We start from the raw sequence: 22,330 nt of genomic DNA on the forward strand, positions 1-22,330 counted from the left end.
TCTTACATAGTTAGATTCAAAGGAAACTGCTTAGAGGGTGTGTCTTGTCCCAATCTGATCTTCCAGAGTGCCCACAAACCCTGCCGTTGGAGATGCACTCCTTTGTCAGGCTGTTGGGTCTCCAGCAACGCCATGTTCAAACGAGCATCTCCCCCTTTCCCCTACAGAGACAGAGCCTGTTAAGCCATTCCCAGCTATAGCCTCCTTGGTTTGTCTTTGACACTTGGCAGTGGGGGTGGTGGAAAGAAAACAAACTTTTAGGTCAGAGATACCTGACCTGGGCCTTTAAAATAATACACTGTTGTCTTTAAAAATTATTTAAGTTACTGGGTCTTATTTCCTCACTTACAATGAGATCCAGTACCAATGGGCTACTTCATAGGGTTATTATGGGGATTAAACGATGTGAACACAGCTGACTGTTACAGTTGTCACTTCCTGAGAAGTGGAGAGACCAGTGGTGATAGAGGAAGGCAAATTTCCAGTGCAGGGGCTCCTGCCTGGACCCGGAGCTCTAGAAGACAAGACGTGCGTGGAGGACGTGTGTGAGGACATGCGTGTCTGAGCGAGTGCGCGTGTGTGGTGGGAGGAGAGGGAGGCATGTGGCAAGGGGAAGGGCACTGAACGCCGATGTCACTGTCTTAAAGCTTCAGACTCACAATGCCTGGATGATGTAGGTGACATAGACTTAACAGAATGGGGAGGATAATGTCATTAACTTCAACCACAATTAAGGTAGGGTAAAAATAATATACTGCATGGGAAAAACTTGATATGTGGCATGGCTACAGTGTATAATCCAGGAATTACTTTAAGTTCACTTATTTATACATTCCTTTTGAGAGCTTGCTCCATGCCAGGACCTGTTCTGAGCACAGAGACGTTACACAGTGGATCGTAGCCTGCTGCCCATGAGCTCTCATGCTAATGGGTGGAGAGGGATAAAAAGCAATAAAGACATACAAAATGTATCAGGTGATGAGTGTTTAGAGAAACATAAATTAGGTAAGGAGTGTTGAAGGGTGGTATTTTAAATAGAGTGGTCAGGGAAATCCTTTCTGATAACAACTGAGTATCTTAAAAAAGTCTCTTCTTTTATTCATTTCATTTAACATGCCTTTATTGAGTACCTACTATGTGTTAGGTGGTTTGCTAAGAGATGGGAACACAATAGTGGGCAAGATTGACAAATTCCCTCCCTTTCATAGGGCTTTCATTCTTAAGGGATGGAGAGAAATAGCATATAAGCAAACATATAAGCAAGATAATTTTATATAGTGTAAGTGTATAAAGGCAACGGATGATAAGATGGGGGACTATGGTGGCAGAATGATGGTTTGGCAGGAGCGGGTGGGATAAGGGAAGTGGGCGTTCAGTGGCAAGGCAGAGTAAAAATCCCCAGAGAACTGTGACACACCAGTGTGTGATAGAACTGTAAGTCACTTTTATTACATTGTGTTTGTAGTCCTAGAACATATTTAATACACCAGAATATGTTTTAAAAACGTGGTCATGTTAAGTTTCTATGTGAAAGAGTATGAAAAAATTTGCTGGATTATTTTGTCTGTTTCCCCTTTATTTATCATCCTCCTGTTGATGAACTCAATCTGCCCCTGTTCACGGTCCCCTCCACGACTTGAGTTGTCATGATCATTCACCCCTTTATCGTACTCTAGAGGCCGGCATTCTTCCTACATTTTCATTCTTTGAATCATTTCAGCACTCTACCACACAGGTGGAGAATTGAAATTTCCATACTGGGCTGCTTTCTGGGGTCTGGGTTTGTAACAATTTTGCCTTAAATTATGTCCATTTCACTTAATTGTAGCACACTTCTTCATCTCTGCAATATTGCACAAACCGTTGCCCCTGGCGGTTGTGCCCTCTTCCTCCTCGTCTTCATGTTCTTCCTTCAGAACACGCCTCACACCACTGCAGGAAGCCTGCTGCAGTGAGATTCGCTGCTCCTCATTCTTGTCCTCACCTGCCATCCTGCCCACTGGTCTTCCACCGTAGATCCTGCGGCTCCTTACAGAAGTTGTGCTCACACCTCTGATGCCCCCTCTGGACTATACAGTTTTTGAGACCAGGAGTATATTTCATTATTTGTGGAACTCCCATGACTGGTGCAGTCCTTAAAACATGGCAGGCACTCAGCAAATGTTGGTTAAATAAATGAATGAATAAACAAATGAACAAATCAAGAAGTGTGGGAACAGGTCAAGGCTGACTCACCCATCGGCTTCCAGAAAGTGAGTTGATATAAGAATTCACCTTCTATCTCATAAGCTCCCTTCCCAGATGTCCCCAGAACATGTGTTCATTCATTCCCTCATTCATTCATCCTGTAAACATGCCTTGAGTGCTACTAAGTCCCAGCTAAATGCTGTGGATGCAAAAATGAATAACATTAATTCGTATCATTGAGAGCTTACAATGTAGGGAAGTGAAAAAATCAATCCATAGATGATTATTATACAATGAAATTTATACTATAAAGGAGGATTTTAATAATGTATAACGTAGCATAAAGGAAGGAGTTTCTAGCCCATGCAAGGACACACATAGGGAATTACAAGGGGACATAGGAGATGAGTCTTGAAGGAAGTGCAGAGGCCAATCGAAAAAGGCAGGAAAAAGAAGGACTTCAGGGTTTTAGTGCTGTTTGGAATGAGTGGCATATGAGTGGCACTGGTAAGGGCCTGTGTTAGGATGGCTGCCAGGTGAACGGAGAAGACGGGATGGAATGAAAGATGCTCCAGAGTAGTCCAGGCAGGACTTGGTAATCTGAAGAGAGATGTGAAGAAGACAAGTGAGCTCAGTGCCAGTCACTGAGCCAGGGGCATATGGTCCTCTCTTTAGAAGAAATCATAGTCCTGACACTATACTAGTACTCATTCCCTTAAACACTTATTTTAATTTTGCATATGTTGCTCTTAAGATATTTAAATACTTTGCTGTCAAGGATATGTTCTGGTAGAGTTTTTGATATAGTCATTGTCTCTAAGTTAATGGTTCTTCAATCTACAGGGTCTTGGGGCCCATGAGGCCTCCACTGGGAACAAGAAAGGCCTATGCAGGCAGAGCTCCCGGCCACCTCTCTGCTGCATTACCAATTGTGCCTCCACCATTATTTGTTCTGACACAGGGCTGATGTCAAGAATTCCAGAAAGAGCTCTGGAGCTTTTTTATCTCTGAAATCGCTAGTCTAAATCTCAGTAACTCCTGCCACATGTTTTCTTAAATGTAGGTGCTTGGCTACAGTTCTGTGTTATACTATGTCTCTTTGTTTTGTTGTTTTATTTTTGTTTATTGTTTTGTTTTTATCTTGGAAAGACATAGGTTATATCATGGGACTCCTATTCATAAGCCCAGTATATTGTGCCCGATTGTTTTTCACTGTGGGTAAGTCTGTTTTAACTGCCACATATTTCTGTTTCCCAAGAAACGCACGCCTCACTCGCAATGGTCCGTGTGTCTTTAACAAAGGCATTAGAATGAAGCATCTGCGACCAGAGCAGGCCACAGGGCCTGTGTGTGTTGCTCTTTTGCCACCAGGCTCGATGAGGTGAAAAGTGAAGGCCGGCCACAAATCAGCTGAGAATTAACACAAGCTGTTGTTTTGGAGTTTTTCAAATATTTTCCAACTCCCATTGTGTGTTTCTGTGTTTAGTACTCAAAATCCTCTGCCAAAACCTCCCCCACTGTCAATCCTTCCTGGGTCCCTGAGTCGTTTGGACAGCAAACCAGACTTCACATAGGCCATTAATCTCAAAGAGATATGTTTGTTAAATAGGAGGAGATGAACACATATTTTTACCACCTTGAGGTTCACCATTTCATTTTTTAAACATAGTATCTTGTCTAACTAAATTTCTAATCTACTTCTGATTTGCATTTTTAGGATAGTGTTCAGATACTCAAAAACATATCTGAAATGAGAATCACAGCCCTGTGGGATTAGTAGGTACCCATGTTGGAGAGAGGATGGCTAGAACAAGAGGGAATAGAAAGTTGGTGACCACAAGGAGAACGTGAGGAAATAAGACACAGTGCTGTTTTCTGGGGGTGGGGGGTTATGTGTGCATTTTTTTTTGTTTTTTACTGCCTGTGGACAAACTACGCTTAGGAAAAGTCCTCTACTTATATCCATTTTGTTGAACACTGAATTTTCAGTATGCCTTTCCCTTATGTAACGATTATTAAGTTTACCAAATAATAGCAAGACAGTTTTCTTTTTTCTTCCTGTGTTTATGGGCACTGTACTAAAGCTGATTGCAGTCAATCATGTGTGTTAAGTACTCAGAACTAATCTCATTTTTCTTTCTTTCATTCCCATAGGCAATGGAATGACATAGATATGGATGCCTTTGGGCCCCAGGAAAACAGAAAACAGAGGTTGTCTGTCTTTGCCAAGGAGATGGATGTCTTAGTTGACATCACTGGAGCATGTGGGAAAAGCTGCTTGAGGTGCCAGAAAATAATAGATTCACATTATAGTTCCTCTGCAAATAAATCTCTTAAGTGTCCTTGGAAAATGTTACTGTAGTTGACTCAGTTTCCCTATTTCTTGGGGATGGTGGGTGTTACAGGCATCTCAGGTCTACCTGCATGTCTAGATGCTTTTGATGCCTTGAACAGTCAACACAGTAGTGAGATGTTTTCATAATGTCTCTTTCAGATTTCATATTGCCTCACTGAATTCCAAAGATCTAATAAAACCACTAACATCATAATTTAGTGTTAGCTCTGTTTCCCAAAAAGCCAGTTTCATCCTGCAGCAGGAAAAAGGAAGGAAAAGTTGTTAGGCTGTTTATTTCTTATTGTTTCAAGTCTGTTCCATTCTTTCTTTGTTGACTTTTAAACCTGAAATCTGTTTTATGACGTAAAGAATATGAAAGGATTTGGAAGGAAAAAGAGAAAGATCTCTGAATACATGGCTCCAAATATTTTAAATCCCTTTGGAATGCACAGATAAAATTTTCTGCAATTTGTGGGTGGGATCTTGATTATATAGCTATGAATTATTTAAACAAAGTTTATGCAACGTAAAGGACCATTGTCTAAAATTATGAATAGTCATTTTTTTCCTTAGGTGCAGTCAAATCATTGGTGCTGTTGATGTAATGAAGGAATATTTTATTCTCTCCAAGCCTAGTTTCCTGCCTTACCTTTTTGTTAGCATGAGCTAAGATTGGCAGAGTCAAGTACTGCAGTTACCCAAGTTCAACCCCACGTTCAACCCGTTGTTCATGGAAACAGTGTCACATGTGACAAAACAGAGACCCACATTCCGCAAACTTCAGGCTGGCCTCCATGACGTTTGTGCTGACTCTTATTTCACCAAATGTCTAAAATTATAGCATCTAATTGATCACTTTTCCACAAGGGAAACAGTATAGGAAAATAGCCCCAGGCTCTAAAAGCTGTTTGGTTGACTTTTTTTTTATATTTTAAGCTTAGCTCTGTGCTGATACTGCCTTGTTTTGCTTTCTCTTCTCGAGTAACTCATTACGCCTGTGAGCTGATTAACAGACTGTTTGGATTTTTTACTGTCCATAGAAAAGATTTGTGGGGTGAAAAGAACAGAGTAAAATACCTGCTTCCCTCCGCCTCATGGTCTCTCTGCAGGCTGGAGGGGATATCTGTTCATTATCAATAAATTTTAAATCCTCCACTTGTGCTTAAAAGGATAAATTTAAAAATACACCAAGTGGGGAGGTGTGAGCTGATGAGAATGTAATATGAAAAAAAGTTGCTTATGGGTTGTGAGTTGGATGTGAGGTCAAGTGTGGGGCGGCCATCCGTCCTGCATGGTGGTCTCAGGGTACACCCAGGAAAGTGGCTTACAGTCGTGCAAGCCACACCTTTGCATTCTCAGGCCTTCTGACAAATGTCTTAGTTTCCAGCCCCTGAATTTCAATGGAATTTGCCAAAGCTTAGAAAGCCCAGTGAAGAATGACCAGGATAATTGGATCTTAAAATAGTGGTACTTGAGTGATGAGTGAGGAGCCAGGAAGGATATGATTCAGCATGGTGCATAAATTACTCTTTCAAATGTTCAAAAAGTGCTAGGAGAAAGATGGGTTATGTGTCTTCACTGTGGCTTCAGAGAGTTCCGGCCAGCAGGCAGAATAAGAGAAAAGTACAGTGCATTTCATCCTAAGGAAAGGAAACCACGTGGAAGCACTTGACTCAGTTCTGGGGTTGGGAACTAGGCTGGCTAAGTTTATGTTTTCTGAGATGATGTACTTAACTTCTCAAGTTCCACATATAGAATGTAGTAGAACATATCTCGTCGGGTTGTAAGGATTAAACAAGGTGATGTATGCAAAGACACGAGACCAGGGCCCGACACAAGTGAGCCCTCTGTAGTGGTTAGCTGTTACTGTCGTTTCATCTAAACTGAATTTGAGTAACCGCGAGTACATGTTGTGGACGTCCAGGGAACGAGATTCTACTGGGACGGCTGATCCAAGTCAGTCCTCAGCTGTTCATGACCGAATGCCTCGTCAGAGAGGAGTTTGCACCATTTGTGGACATGGCTTTTCTAACAAAAAACACTGAAATGCATGATACCTTTATTCAATTAGTTGTCTTCACATGATCCAAAAAACAGTGTTTAGCTAACATTTCTAGATCTCATCTAAAATGGTCAAGTTTTCCAATCTATCCATGTTAGCTAAACTCCCCAAACTAGTCACGAGATTGGGACCCGTTCAGGAAATCAGTGTGAAGTGACTCTCCTTGAATTTTAACATAAATAAATAAACAAATAAATAAATAATGATTAATGACTAGTTTTAAAGTAAATGAGTTAGAATATGTTTAGTACAAGCAAACGTGATCTAGCAGAAGGAGAAAGAGATACTTTGGACGAAGGGAAAAACAATAGCATGGGTACTAGGTTATTAACTGCACATTTGCCCACTCCCTTAGTAGTGTTTAACAAGGCTTATTGATCACAATAGCCTTGATTTGGAAACTGAAGATTGCATTGTGGGCACCAGACCAATCGCTATACACAGCATCTGCAAGCCAAAGACTTCATTAATAATTGATTTGCGGGGATTGTACAGCGCCATATGGGCCTGTCTTTTGCCAGCACTCATCACAATATACAGCTTGATTTATGAATAATTGTAGGATATTAGTTCTGGACGGGACCACAGATTAGAAACTGGAGGACCTAATCAGGTGCACTGCCAGAGTTAGGTTTTCTGACTCTTTTTGCAAAGCCTTTTACACTAAACATATGTGGAATCATTCATCAACAGAATCTGAATCTTAAAAGCAGAGGCAAAAATCTGACAGCTCAATAATAAAAACCATTTCTCTGAGCAGCCCAGGAAAGGTGACCTTCAGACATTCTTGGCTGCATCCTTTAGGAAGCTTCCACATGAGACTGGATCTCTTTGTCAGAGACCATGAGGACTGGGTTCAGAAATTGTTCAGTGAGACACTCACAGTCCCAGGTAAGTAGGGAAATAGCTCAGCTCAGTTCACAGTCCAGAACTCTATCCAACAACACATAACAGACTCACCTGGAAGCTATCATTTCACTACTCACTAATACCAGGATGTCAGGTAGGATTAGCATACCATGCTTCTCCCAGGTATCCGGCCCTCTCTGAGCAGCGCGCCTACTTGCTCACCTGTGGAGAAGGCCCCAGGAACGCTCCAGCTCCCTGGGACTCTCTCCAAGCTCTGTCCTCTAGCAACTGGGATGTCTGACTTCCAGCCACCTGCCTTGGATAATTAAGGATCATGTTTCTGCCTTGCCCACCTCAGTTGCTGTTTCTTGTGGATTGCCTGCTTGGTGTTCAGGTTGGCCTCAGTCATCCTCAGCTCTGTGATTTGTGGGCCAGCTCCAGATCACTCCTGGCCCTTTGTAGCCTGTCCAAAGTCCACATCACGAAAATAAAGAGTGTTTCTCGACCCTTCTCCCCACCCTCTGTAACAACGATTTTCAACCTTTCTCATCCCATGGCACACATAAACTAATTACTAAAATTCTGCAGCACACCAAATAATATATATTTTTGCCGATCTGACCAAAACAAGTATAGTTTTGATTCATTCACACTGGGCAGCTATTGTTGTGTTGGCTGTTGTCATTTTTTTATATGACAGTCTAAGAAAAGAGGTCAGTGCCCCGGACTCAGTGGACAGGTATTGCGTGTTTTGAAAATTCTTGTGGCGCGCTGGTTGAAAATCACAGCTCTGTGGGTGCGCTGACTCCCTCACTCTGTCCTCTCATAGGAGGTTTTTTGCTGGCTATGCATCCAAAACCTTCTGACACCTACAGTGGGGACCCATTGCCCTGTTGGGTGACACACCTCTGTTAGGTAAGGCTCCCTTTTTCATTGCCTAGCCCTTGGAGGTTCTCCCACTTCACTGGCCCTCGCCTGGCTCACACCGCAGCTCTCAGCCTCGGGAAGAACTGTGTCCTACCACACTGAAGTGCCAGGCTCACGGAGCATCGTCAGTCAAGGTCTGGTCAATCAGCCTCTTTCTCACTTCCTGGTAGGCATGGGTCCTCTCCCTATTGCTCAAGGAAGCCAGTGGCTGGTGGGGAAACTATGTCACAATGTTCTTGTGGGCTGCTGATGCGCTTTCTGATCCCTCCAATGACCCAGCCTTCTTGCAAAGAACCATACCTTTACTTTCTGTCATCAGTGATGGCTCTGTCTACAGTCAGCTTCCATCCTCACTGAAGCCATCGTGCCAGGGATTCCAGTCAAGCATAACAAGCATATGCCTCATAGGAAAGCACTTCCTGCTGTGGAGGGAGAAAAGTTGACCTGTAGTGCAGAGTGCTATCATGAAATCACACTGGTGCCACGGCCTCTTTTTCTGCTAAGTGGGTATACTTTTCTGAGCCTGACATCAGTGTTCTCTGCAAATATGTGGGTGCTGGCTTGTAGAGGGGTTTCACCAGGCTTTCCACCTCTTACAGTCAACATGGGTCTCTGTAGAGTTGTTGCCCTTGACTGACTGAGCCCCATGTTTGGCATATGAACCACTATTAGTTTGAAGGGCTGTGGTCTACTGAGAACCTCCTCTTAGCATTTCATGAACTTGCTTCACACCACTGCAAGGGTTGGTAAACTTTTTCTATAAAGAGCCAGACAGTAAATACTCAAGGCTTTATGGGCTACACTTTCTCTCTTTCAACCAATTCAGTTCTGATGCCATAAAGCCACAGTAGCCATAGAGAATATGTAAATGGATACACGTGGCTGTGTTCCCATAACACTTACAAAATCGGGGTGAGCCATAGTTTGCAAATACCTGAGATTTTACAGTCCCCCTTCCAGGCTGCTCCTGGGAAATGAGCTTGTCAGACTTGGGTAGAGTTTGGGGGCCAGATTTTACGCAGGTGAGCAGGCTGCATGACGACAGACGGAATGTCAGTCCTGCCTCGTTCCATCACAGACACCCAGTGATTTCTGGAATTTACCCCTTTGTTTCTGTGCCTTAAGGACCCTGGCTTTCTCTACTCCTCTCTCTTAGTCTCTGTTTAAATGTCCTTTTCTCTGGGAGGGCCTTGCTGTCAAACCCTAGATCAGAGTAGCTCTTTTTGCTAAGTGTCACCAGTAAATTCCACAGGAGCAGAGTGAGGATCACTGTCTAACATGGTGTCAGGCACACAGTGTTCATTCATGTGTTGATTTTTTTTTACAGTTATTCAAACTCATCCCCCATGCGTGTTTCTCACCAAAGGTGGCCTACGTGAGAAGCCACATTCACAAGAGTGAACTGTTGTACTTATCAATGCTCCCCGGCCCGTCTCGCAGCCACCCTGGAGGTCCGGAGACTCGGCCCTGTGGTATGTTGGCAGCCAGGCTCTCAACAGACACAGTCTGACTCGACTCAGTCCCATCCTCTTCTGTGAATGCTTAGAGTTTTCTCTTTTAATTCGATAGGCAGTGAAAGCCGTAGAGCAGGCGCTTTCTCTCTGAAGGCCAAGAATGGAGCCATTGTAGCCATAGACCAACAGCTACATAAGCCAGGCTTTGGGGGGCTCTGGCCAAAAAAGCCACTAGCTCCACGGTTCTGAGGAGGGCAGAGTGCAAGGGAGCCGGCTCTATGACAGTGGGGAGCGGGGGAGGCAGCCTGGCCACAGGCCATTTCCATGGCCTTGTGGTCTGCCCAGCTACCACTTTTCTGGGAGGAGAGTTTTGAAATGACACACCGGAAGCTCCGAGTTGATTACTGAGCTGGGATAAGGAGAAGCTTTGTGAGTCTGGGTATTCTTTGTGGTCTGGCAGCTCAGGAGCATGACAGTCCATTTTGTTCCCAATCCCACCGGGCGTTCACGATGAATGGAATGTCAGCCTCGACATAAAATACACGGAATACTATGGTAACAGCATAGGCCAATGCACTATATTATAGGTCTGACATTCATCTGGGGAATAATGGCAGCTCAGATACATATCTCATATTATCTACTGCAAAGGCATGGAAAATAGGATAGAACTCTGTAAGAGCTGACATTTGAATGAACATAACAAGATAATAGCAGGAGTAGCAGGGTTGTCTTTTGAGTCAAGATTTTAGAAGGTAGATTATCTGTGTGCATAAGCAATGCAGCTGTAGAAAACACTGGACCAAGTTAGAGACAGTACGTTCTTGAAAAGAATCGTTGGCCCCTTGATTAACGACGTAGAACTGGTTGCCCAGGTTGTCTTTTATTGACACCTACAAGTATATTGTCTTTTCCTCTGATGACAGTGGGAGTGGTACCTTCCCAAAGCCAAAGGAAAAAGGCTTTTCTGGAATCTTTACACAGCTGTGCTTCTCTGATGCTGAAGGTGAGCTTTTTCGCTCTTTATTCTTCAGGAAGGGGATTTATATTGGCCTTATTCTCTTTTATCACACCTTTTAGTCTGAAAAGTTTATGACTATTTCTCTTATGGGTGCTTTTAAATAGAGTGCCTGCCCAATGATTTTCTCATTCATAAAGCAGGCCCATGAATGAGGATGATGTGAGGTAAAACAACAATTGTGAATATTCAAACTGTACTTTCACAAAATTTATATAGTAACAAAATCGCAGGAAAAGCCAGAAAGTTTCTAATTTAAAATTATTTTATTCTTCTAATAAATATTCCATTTGTTGGCTAGCTCTATATTCCAGAGAAATGGACTGGGAGCCATCGGGTCTGTGTTCTCGTCCCAGTGCTGACAAGTAATTCATGTGTAGGGTTCAGTGTTACCAGTGGTTGAGTGAGGATGCCACTTAGAGAAGCTGGGTGAATCTGGTTAATTTTCTTTGTTACTTTAAATGAAGAAAATAGCATCAAAACGCCTGTAATGAATAAAGTACTTCATTTCCTGATGACCTTGAAACATGGTCTTTTGGCTGTGATTCATAATATGATGGCATATTATTACATATAAAGGTCAAGTTCTCTAGGACGGCATCTAAGCATTTTTGTGTTCTATTTCCAAATGGCCTTCCCACATCACTTCCCATTTGTTTTCTTGGTCTACCCCTTCTTGAAAATACAGTAGATTTTTGTTTATCATATTCTGTACTTTCCTGACTCTGGGCCTTTGCTCTTGCTGTTCCCTCCTGCCTAGCATGCCATTCCTGCCCCTCCTTCAGAAAATAAAGGCTTATCTACCTTCAAAGCTCAATTCTAAAACTTTTGCCCTTTGTGCAGTTCTATCTAAGCTCACAGAATGATTTTTCCCCCTTTGAGTTTACTTATAATAGAACATGGGTCACATAGGACAATTATTTGTTGATATATTTTATTTTCTACCTTTAAAGTTGGGTTTCGCAGGCAGGGAACGTGTCTGGCTTCTGGAACATAGGAAGAGACTGGTAAGTGTTTGAAAACATGAAAGATGAATCAGAGATGTACTTGTCTAAACTAGTCCATACATTTCTTCACAGAACTGTCTCAGCCAATACTCAGAATTATTTGAAAGGCAGCAAAAGTGTCCTGATTTGTTGGTAGGAGGAGGAAAGCGAATGTTATAATAGCATGACTAAATGAAAAGCATAACCTGAATCTTTAAAAAAATGGAGGCAATTTCTTTGATTCAGGATCTTGATTGGCAAAAGGCCTGAAATCATGGATAAGAGTGTTACTTTGCTGAAAACTTGAATGAAGAAGCATTCAAAAAACAACAGCATGTGGGTGTGAGCCTTGAGGTGGAGGGCTCCAGGAGCCATGTGGAAAGTATGGCAGGAGAAGAGACTGGAAACTGTCAGTGGGGAAAGGAGTCGTTGGAGGGGTCCCACTGGGACATACCTGGGGCTTCGAAAGCCTAGAGAAAGATATGCTGTCTTGGGCAATCGGGGACCGCAGAGATGAAAATGAGATGTTTTCCATCTCCCTGTGTGCAGAATTGAAGCTCAGGTCATCTAGAGGACTCATAAATTGCCACTAGGTGACACTGTTTCCTCATTAGGTGAGTGTGACTTGCCAACCAGGAGGCCCCCTGTCACAAAGGCAGTGCTGGCCTTGGCCGGGGATCCGGCTCCAGCTCCGCCCCTCACTAAACCAAGGCCTGGGAGGCCTGGCCTCTGAGTCTGGGAGACTCCTCACCTGTGAAACTAAGAAGTCCTGGACTGGGGGATTTCTGCAGCCTTGCCAATTACCTTTCAACGTTTTTTTCTATTTTAAAAATTCAAACCTTAGAGATGCCTTTTATGTAAACATAATCTTTTACAAACATATCAGTTTTTATTTAACTAAGTCTCATTTAGATATTTAAGCTCTGTAAATGATCTGGCAAGAATGAAATGAGCAACAGCACACCTGCTGGTCCTTCCTGGACCTGAGCAACGTTTCTCCTGTTAAGTCTTCTTCACGTACTCAAAGAATTGTAAAGCTAGAAAGAATCTGAGAGATTGCAGTTTTATCCTTTACTTAATTTTTAAAAATTCTATTGATTTTAGGGAGAGAGAATAAGGAGGGGTGAGAGGGGGGGCGGAGAGAGATCAGTTTGTTGTTCCACTTATTTATGTATTCATAGCTTGATTCTTGTATGTGCCCTGACTAAGGATCAAACCCTCCACCTAGGAGTACTGGGACATCTCTCTAACCAACTGAGCTACCAGGCCAGGGCAAATCCTTTACTTTTCTTATAATATCTAAGCATAATCTTTTCAAGGGGGATGGGAATCTAATTTTTTTCACGCTACCGCTCCTTTTCAGAGGCTGTAGTTCCAGACCAAGGTACTTGTGCTCCAGCTTAGCTCTGCACTGCATGTTGTGATGCAAGCTTGTAGGTGTGACACACGAGTTCTGAAACCTGCTTAAAGCCTATAGGATCACTGACTAAATGGATGACACAGAACACCTACCTATTGATTCAAGCTGCTCTTCTTGCTACTCTTGTAACAGAGGTCTAAAAGGCGGTGTTTGCTCTCTGTTTGCTTCAGATGTTTTCATTTAGATGGGAATTGGACTCCAAGGTAAGAATATGGTGGTGGACAAATGCTATAACTGTGTCCATCCCTTCCCTTCCCCCAATCCAGGGGAAATATCTAGCTCCCTGTCTTAGGGAATGGAGCCTGGGTCATTTTAATGCACAGAAGGGCTCACTGCTTTCCCTGGCAAGTCCTGAAGGTCATTTGTCTGCTGTTCCTTACAGAAATTGTAACAATAATTTATCCCTTGTAAACAAAGTAGCACACCCTTAACCTACATTCCACGGTTAAAACATTATCCAAGTAGGATAAGCAAGTTGCTGACCGCTGAAGAGAATTGGCAAAATAGGGGGAAAAGAAACAAAGTGTGAAAACCTAAATGTTTGAGTCTTTATTTTACAAATGATGTCATATATAGGCCTATCTGAAAGTAGATGATAGACTTCAGTTTTGTTCTACCTTTTTATATGTCCTAATGAGGACAGTTTTTAGTAAATATCTAAGTTTTTTTCCTTTAAGAGGAAAGACAAGAATGGCAACAATTCCTGATGCACTAATGACCCCTAATGACCTCCTAATGACCCAGCAAGTCCTCTCACTAGATCAGTGCAGCCTGGGTGTTCATAGCTCACAAGTTTTCAGCAGGGCTGAGAGAAAATTTGCCTTTTGCTTCCAAACATGAGTTGAGCTCTCTGATCAGGCTTCAGCAGGGAACAGATTTCCCTTTTTAAAAATCTTGTTGCTTCCCTGGTGTGTAATCTTGCCTTTTGAAATAGTTGCAATCAGAACAAATTACCTAAAGAGTGGGGAATGAAAAGATTTCACAGTCATTGTGGGTGTTTTTTAGTTTTCTTTAACAATTGGTACCTTCCCTTAGTAATTGAAAATGATCCAAGAAATCCGTATGTACTTGGCAATGAATTTCTAAGTGTGTGAGCTAGAGTGAGCTCTTAAGGTGCAGAGATTGTTTCTGCCAGAGCTCAGGAGCCCCTGAAAGCTAACAGCCCACCTGGCTGCTCAGCCCTGTCCCTTGACGGGGACTGTGTGGCGGGTTCTGAACAGTTGCTGCCTGGATTGGAAGAGAGTCAGAGCCCAGAGAGGAGAGAGGGTTTTGAGGCTGGTGTTTGGCTCACATTCCAGGTGCAGAGTGTAGCTTGGTTAGTGTGTCTCTCACAGTCTTGGGGAGAAGATTAAGAAGGGTGCTACTGGATTTTTTTTGTTGGTGCCCCAGTCCCGCAAGGACGTGGGCCATTGCCAAAAGGGCAGCCTCACCGTGCCTCTGAAATGCTGAGCCATCTGCACTGGCGGTTTCATTCATCATGTCTCGTGTGAGTGTTGGAAAACGTGTTTGCTTTTGGAGGTTCAGGGAGATGAAGAGTGTGCCTGAGTCCACTAGGACAAAGCAGGTGTCTGAACACCTGAGAGGAGAGGTTGTAGAGTCGGTGGGGGTTATGATGTTCTCCTGGGGGTTACTTAGAGGAAACATTTGCCATTTAGGTGTCAATCCTGGAGTTTCATACTTGACAAGTTAGGAAAGTGCAGAGAAAGGAACAGCCAGCTATTTGAGAGGTTACCTTCTAGAAAAAGCAGTGCTACCCAGGCTTTACTCAGAAGGCGTAAGAAGAAAGCTGGGAGCTAGGCATCAGGAAGAGGTCCACGGGAAAGAGGCCGCCATGTCACTAATTGGAAAGTCAAGTGGAGAACAGCTGACATCTAGCACCTTGAACTTATTACCATTAATTGAATGAATAAAGGGGCAGGGGTCAGAAATACCCCTAGGGTATTATAGGACCTAGGACTTTCTGAGCCTCATGTCATCCAAGATAAAGGTACATGTGGGGTGAGCTAGAGGTGCAAAATCCAGGGAAGTTTGAGAGGTGGTGAGTGCTCAGCTGTATGTAGTAGTAGGGATTTAAACAAGAAGAAACTGTTGACAGCAACTCAGGGAAGTGGGTACCAAATCAGCACTTTCTAATGGGTAAATACCCTAGTGCCTTAAGCAAAGTGAATATAGCAGCCTGAGATCTGTATAAGTCTAAGTGGGAATAATAGCAGGTCATCTCGGCAGATGTATTTAACCAAGAGGAGACGTTAGAGGTTGGGAGAGTACAGGGCTTAGCACAACCCTCCGTCTTCACTGGCTGAGAGTCTGGGTGCCTGCCAGCAAGCTCAGTCATTAGGACACGGAGTACAGGGCACAAGTCCAGCTATTGGTGACTATGGGCTCCAAGGTCAGGGCAGGACCAATTTTATCAAGACTAAGTCCAAGATAAGGCCCAATGACATTTCTTCTCCCTTAGAAAATGCAGAACATCTTTATACTCTCTGGGTTACTTTAATTTTGAATCACTTAAATATTCATTTCTCTCCTCTTTAGTCAAGCCAGATTTTTTTATGTGCTCTGCCAAAAACTATTGAAAAATCAGGAAAATAGCCAGGTTCAGAGTCATTTCCAAAATATAAGACAAAGCATAAAAATTATGAGACTGTTCCTTGAACGTAAAAACAAGTAACATTTCCAGCTTAAGTTCAAACCCAGAATCATAAAAAAAGAAGGGTAAATTGTAAATTTTAACAGCTGCAACTGAATTACATTTTGCATGGATTCACAAAGCAGCCTGCTCACAAAGAGAGATTGTGAATCACTAGCACGTCTGTGTCAGACTCTGTCAGCACGTCAATTTCTACAATGACCTTGACTGTATTCCTGTCAGTCATCTCAGGATGCTTCTGATATGAGTCCTTGCTGTAGAGTAAGATTATTTTGGAGACTCTAACTAGGGGATCCTTTTGAGCAGGTCACTGAGAAATTCTTGTCTATTTTCCATAGTGAAAAAGCAGTTAACCTTTGGTCAGGTCAGAGAAGTTCTAGTGGCGGAGATGAAGAAGAACAGTGACAAGATTGTTTCGGGCAACAATGCTGAACATCAGTGTGAACTGGACCTATGTTTTGCCTTCCTGATGTTTTCTCAGAGGAAAGAATAGTGGCAGAACATTGACAACTATTAAAGGTTGGCGGCAGGGACAAGGGGACCATTACACTGCCTTTAGTTTTGTTTAAAATTCTCTACAATAAAAAGTAAAATATTTCTCCAAAGTTGTTTCTAGGAAATATTTTTAAAATAAAAAATAATTTAAGGAACTCTTGTATTCTTATTTGTTTCTCAGGGAAAAGCAACTGAAAAGATAAAAAGACATATTCAGTTATATATGCTTATTATTTTGCTTATTTTACACATTTATATATGCTTACTATTTATATTTCTGTGTGAAAGAAAGTGAATAAATAGGTGTTTTCCTAAAGAGACTGTATATTTTTTCTTACCTCACCAAGAGTCTGAAAAATTCTATTAAGATATGGACAGTAGACAACTAGAGTCCGCTCTTCATTGTATGGGACGGCCTTAGGGAATGGCTCCTGACTGAATTTACACACACAAATGCGTACATTTGCCTCCATTACATTGGCCATCTTCATGCGGGAAAACTGCAGTTAGCAGTGATTCCAGACTCAGGGTACTCCGAAATACTCAGCACAGCAGGATTTCTGGGTAACTCACATTCAAGAGAGAATACCCTTGGTATAGCTACGTATATATCATCTTCATTTTTATAAGTAAGAATAGCTTATAAGTTACAAGCTACAATGTGTCTGGCTATGTATTTTAAAGTCCTGTGTGAAAATTCATTAAGGCTGGTTTTTTGTGTTTGTGTGTCTGTGTGTGTATTTGATTATGGTCTTTTGGTGCAGCGAATATAAGGATAACCAAACTGGTTATATTTTATAGAATTAAGTAAAACTCCAGACCATTGATTAATTAATTATTAATATTTTAAAAGATTTTTGGAATATTTTATTTATTTTAAAGATTTTATCTTATTTGTTTTTAGAGAGGGGAAAGGAAGGAGAAAGAGAGGGAGAGAAACATCAATATGTAGCTGTCTCTCAGGCAACCCCCACTGGGGGCCTGGCCTGCAACCCAGGCATGTGCCCTGACTTCAAATTGAAGCAGGGACCCTTTGGTTTGCAGTCCAGTGCTCAGTCCACCAAGGCACACCAGCCAGGGCTGATTTATTAACTTAATAAATTCATTCAGTGAAGAAATATTTATGAAGTGCTTTTATGAGTCAGGCACTGAGTAGGTGCTTCAAATACACTAAAGAGCAAAGCCATGTGGCCACTGTCTTCATGGGTCTTCCTGCTTAGAATGGAAGCAAACATTAATCTAACCACACTTGTGACCATGTAATTACAAATGCTACTAAGTGCTGTGAGAAAAGCACAGGGTGCTTTGAAAGCATGTGATGTCACCCCCACAGGGCTGGGGGTCAGGGAACACATCCTCCAGGAGGCAGTATGTGAACTCGTCTTTGGAGGGTAAGATCGTCTGATGGAAGGAAAGAAGCAAGAGAAGATCTTGATTTCAGACAGAAGCATGGCGCTTCAGAAACACTGAGGGGCCAGGGTAGCTGGAGTGTAAAGGGCAAAGGGAGACTGGTGAGCAATGAAGCTAGACGCGTACACTTAAGCTCAATCCTGCAGGGCCCTATGTGTCATGGAAAGAATTTGCTCTTTGAGAGCAATTGGAAAGTCTATTAAGGGTCCTAAGCCTAGGGATAACATGATCTGATTTACACTTTTAAGGAAATCACTCTGGTTAGAGTCTGGGAAATGGATTAGGGTAGGACGAGAGTGTTCACAGTCTCTGGAGAGGCGGTGGTGATTAGGGCCCACCTCTTCCCCACAAATTGGGAATGTGCTGGTGAGTAGGATATTATCCTGTCTTATTCAAAATCACAAGCCGTGGGATGGCAGACTTGAAAACAGATAATGATGATACATTGTCATGAGCTTCACATGAATGGTGAGTAAAAGACATGCGAGCACAGCAGATGAGGCAATTATATTTGACTCGGAGGATCAGGGGAAGCTGTACCAGGAGTAGCAGCAACTGATCTGGGCTCTGAAGAATGAGTAAGAGCCAAAGAAGAGATTCAAAATTATTTCAACAAGAAGGAATAGCAAGGGCAAATTTAAAGGTAGTTTGAAATGCCCTGAGCTTGTGGGAATGGTAGGCAGTCTGCTATGCCTTTCTCTCTGCCAGTCACCACACTGCCTCCGGCCCAGATCAGACGCTTCCTGACTGCTGCCTCTAATACCTTCAGTATCTTTGATCACAGCAGCACCAGGAACCCATCAACTCCCACAGCTTTTCACTGTGCCTCACTCCCCTACAGTCTTCAATTTCCTAAACTAAATCTCAAGTGCCATCCTTAGCATCATTTATTGGTTACAAACTCTTAATTCTCTTGCTTTTCTCTAAGTGTGTCTTAAACGCTCAATAACCCCCAACCCTGGTTTGTTGCGATACTGCCTACCTCACCCTACACTCGAACAGCTGCCCTTGGCTGGAAAGAAACAAACCCTCGTGTGCATAGGCTCTGGCATCATTTGGGTCCACTGAACTCAAGGAAGATCTCAGTGCAGCCAGGCTGTCCTACTGTATCTTCCTAATCCAACTCTCCCGTGCACGCTTGTAAAAGATCATTTTATACTTTCTACTCGCTCCTCAAAAGAGCATATGTTTATTCTCACTCTCGGCTGGTGGCTAGCCTCTTGTTTCAATGGGAAAATAGCAATCAGAGGAGACTCCCACAAGCTCCCACATCACCTCTACCTACGAGCCGGTCCTGAGCCCATAGACTCTTCCTTTCTTACTGCTGTGGATGAACAGTCAACCCTGCTCCTGTCAAAAGCCAGCTCCCCGTTCTCTGCACACTTCCTCCCCCATCGAGACTATGGTTCCAGCAGTTCTTCTTTTTCTTTACTTCATCATTAATTTTCTCCACTCTACTGAATCATCTCCATCAATGTGAGATACATCATAATGTTTCCCATCCTGAGAAAAATCAACCCTCTCTTGAGCCTGCATCCCTACAAACTGCCCATTCCTCTGCTCCCCTTTACAACAAAATTTCACTAAAGTTTTACCTTTATTTGTCAATTCTAGTTTCTCTTATTTCCATTCTTTCTTAAATCCAACCACTTCTCTGAAATTGCTCTTATCATTACCAACCAAAATCTGCATTTTGCTAAGTCCCATATGAAGATTCAGTCTTCATTTTATTTAACTCTCAGCAATACTTGATATAGTTAAGTATCCCTCTCCCATGAAACACTTTATTTCCTCTGGAGACCCAAATTCTCCTTGATTTTTTTTGTAAGATGCTTTCCCCTCAAACCTCTTTTGTTCCATGTTCTTCCCACCAACCTCCAAACGATGGAGGTTTCTGGGCCCTTTCTTTTCTTTCTTCACATTTATTTCTTAGATGGCTTATCTAGACTCATGGATTTAAAAAGCATAATACACTGATGACTTCCTTTTTTTTATTTCCCCCATCCTGGACCTCTTCACTTAATTCCAAATTCAAAAATCTGTCTACTTGATTTTTTCATTTGGGTCACCAAGAAGTACCTGACACTTAGAACTGTTGTTGCCAGCCAGTCCCTCACTTTTCCCTCAACCTCCTATCTAACCTATTATCAATTCCTCTTAGCTATATGCTCAATAGATAACAAAGATTTGATTATTTTTGTCCCCTGCACTGTCATGACCTTAGTCTAAGCCACCAGTGTCTCTCACGTGGAGTTTTTCAACAACCTCCTAACTGCTTCCACTTTTGTTCTCTACAGCCCTGCACAGCATCATTTCAACTCAAAATCCAGAATGATCCTCCCACAACGTAAATAATATCTTTTCACTCTTCTGCTCAAAATCCCTGAATAATATTCCAGCTCGTTTAGAATATCACCCAAAGATCTTAGAATGGCCTTTGAAACCCCCTGTGATTGGGTTCCCTGTTTCCTCTCCGGTCTCAAGCTCTATCAGCTGTCCTACTGTGTGCTCTACTGCAGGCATCCTGGCCCCTTGGTGTTCCTCGGACAGCGCAGGTAGGCTCCCTTCTCAGAACCCTCTTGCTCACTGTTTCTTCTTTCTCCACAGCTTGGGAAAAGCATCACTGTCTTCTAGTCTCTGTTCTTGTCACTTCTTTGGTGAGGTCTGTCCTGACCACTCTGTTTAGACTAGCAGCTCTTTACCTGCTACATTTCTCATTCCCCACCCAAGCATTATTTTTCCCCATAGTGCTACGACCATCTGACATACTGTTTAGTTAGGTTAATGATAGAACCTGTGAATATTAGTCTCAACAGTTTTGTAGTTTAACATGTTTTAGGTCTATCGCACATTTCCTTACAGTTCAGCACTCATGTTCCTGGTTGGTGGGTGGTTTTCCTTCATCTGGGCTTCCGGTACTGAGATCCTTCCATGCAAAGCTCTGCCTTCAGGATCTATCCAGCAGACAGAGGATGGGGAGAAAAATAGGTGGAGAAGGCACACCAGGTTCTTTCTGGAAGTGACGAGCATCACTTCTGCTCACATTACTTTGGCAAGAGTTAGTCATGTGGGCACAGCTGAATGTGAGAAAGGCCAGGAGATGTAGTCACTGTTTGGGCCACTGCCTGCCAGTGAAAACTCACCTCTGAGTGTTGGTGGACACAAGTCCATTTGTGCCACACACAGTATGAATTTACTTGTCTTCATTATAAGGTAAGCTCCGTGGAAAAGCGATCTTTTTGTTCTATCCCATTTGTAACTCCAGGACATAGAATGGTTCCTGATTCCTGGTAAATTCCCAGTGAATATTTGTTTTCATTTATTTTTAAAAGGCCGTGATAGGAGGAAGGAAGGGGTTATTGTCAGTGCGGGAGTGGAGGCTAAAAAGATAGAGTCAGACCATGAGAAACCACGGCTGTGTACACCTGTAGCCGGCATGAGGAATGAGCTTTCCTGAATCATGATCTTGCCCAGATCACAGGAAATTGGACTAGAACCAGAGCATTTGGCCCCATTTTTTTCCATAAAACCATTTGGACAGTAGTTACACACCAGGAATTTCTCTGTTGCCATCCTGTGGCTTTGTAGATAAGCAGTAGTGAATAAGCCCGAGCCCAAAAATGTAATTCTGTTTGATTTAACTGCTGTTGTATACACATGGCCTATGTTCCTCCATGGGAACATTTTACTTTGTTCAGTGGACTATGTGTTAAATCTGTGGCATAATTCCAAATTATTTCTTTGGCTTTTTTCCTTTACATGTTCTCCTAATTTAGGCTTTATCTGTTATTACACAGGCACATGTAAAACATGAAAAACCATCAATGCACTTGGGTTGATATTATGAAGGTGACTTCAGACTTTAAGCCAAGGCCTCAGGCTCTTAGGCAGTCCCTCCCCAGTGCCACCATTGAGACCTAACACTGAACTGGGTGGACTATGTTTTAAAATTTTTTAATGTACTGATTTTATAGAGGGAGAAGAAAGAGGAGAGAAACAGAGAGAGAGAAAGAGTGAGAGAGAGATCAATTTGTTGTTCCATTTATCTATGCATTCATTGGTTGATTCTCATATGTGTCCTGACTTGGGTTGAAACCTGTAACCTTGGTATATCAGGATGATAGTCTAACCTACTGGTCTACCTGGCCAGGGCTGGAATGTGTTTTTGATTTAGTAACTCATATTGGGTTTCTTTGACATACAACATGACCATAATATGCCAAAGTAAGGGAAAATACACATGTACATTTCGACAACATGTTGTCAAACATTCAGATTCTTGGAAATATTACATAATTGGTTGCATACTAGTTCTGTTGACATGCTCTCCATGCACTTATAGGTGTTTTTAATTTGTCACATGCCTTAACTTTGCATCATAAAAATCACCCATAAGACACACCCTGCAAAATAGGCTGTGGAATGAGAATGATCAAAATATGCATAAAATACTGGTTTTACATCTTTTAGTAAATATTGGAAAGTATGCTTATTATTTGCAGAGAAATAAATTTAAAAACTTGTCAACCCAAACAAT

This window comes from Artibeus jamaicensis, unplaced genomic scaffold (assembly GCF_021234435.1).
Source record: "Artibeus jamaicensis isolate MK-2021 breed Jamaican fruit bat unplaced genomic scaffold, CSHL_Jam_final contig_387, whole genome shotgun sequence".
NCBI lineage: Eukaryota > Metazoa > Chordata > Mammalia > Chiroptera > Phyllostomidae > Artibeus > Artibeus jamaicensis.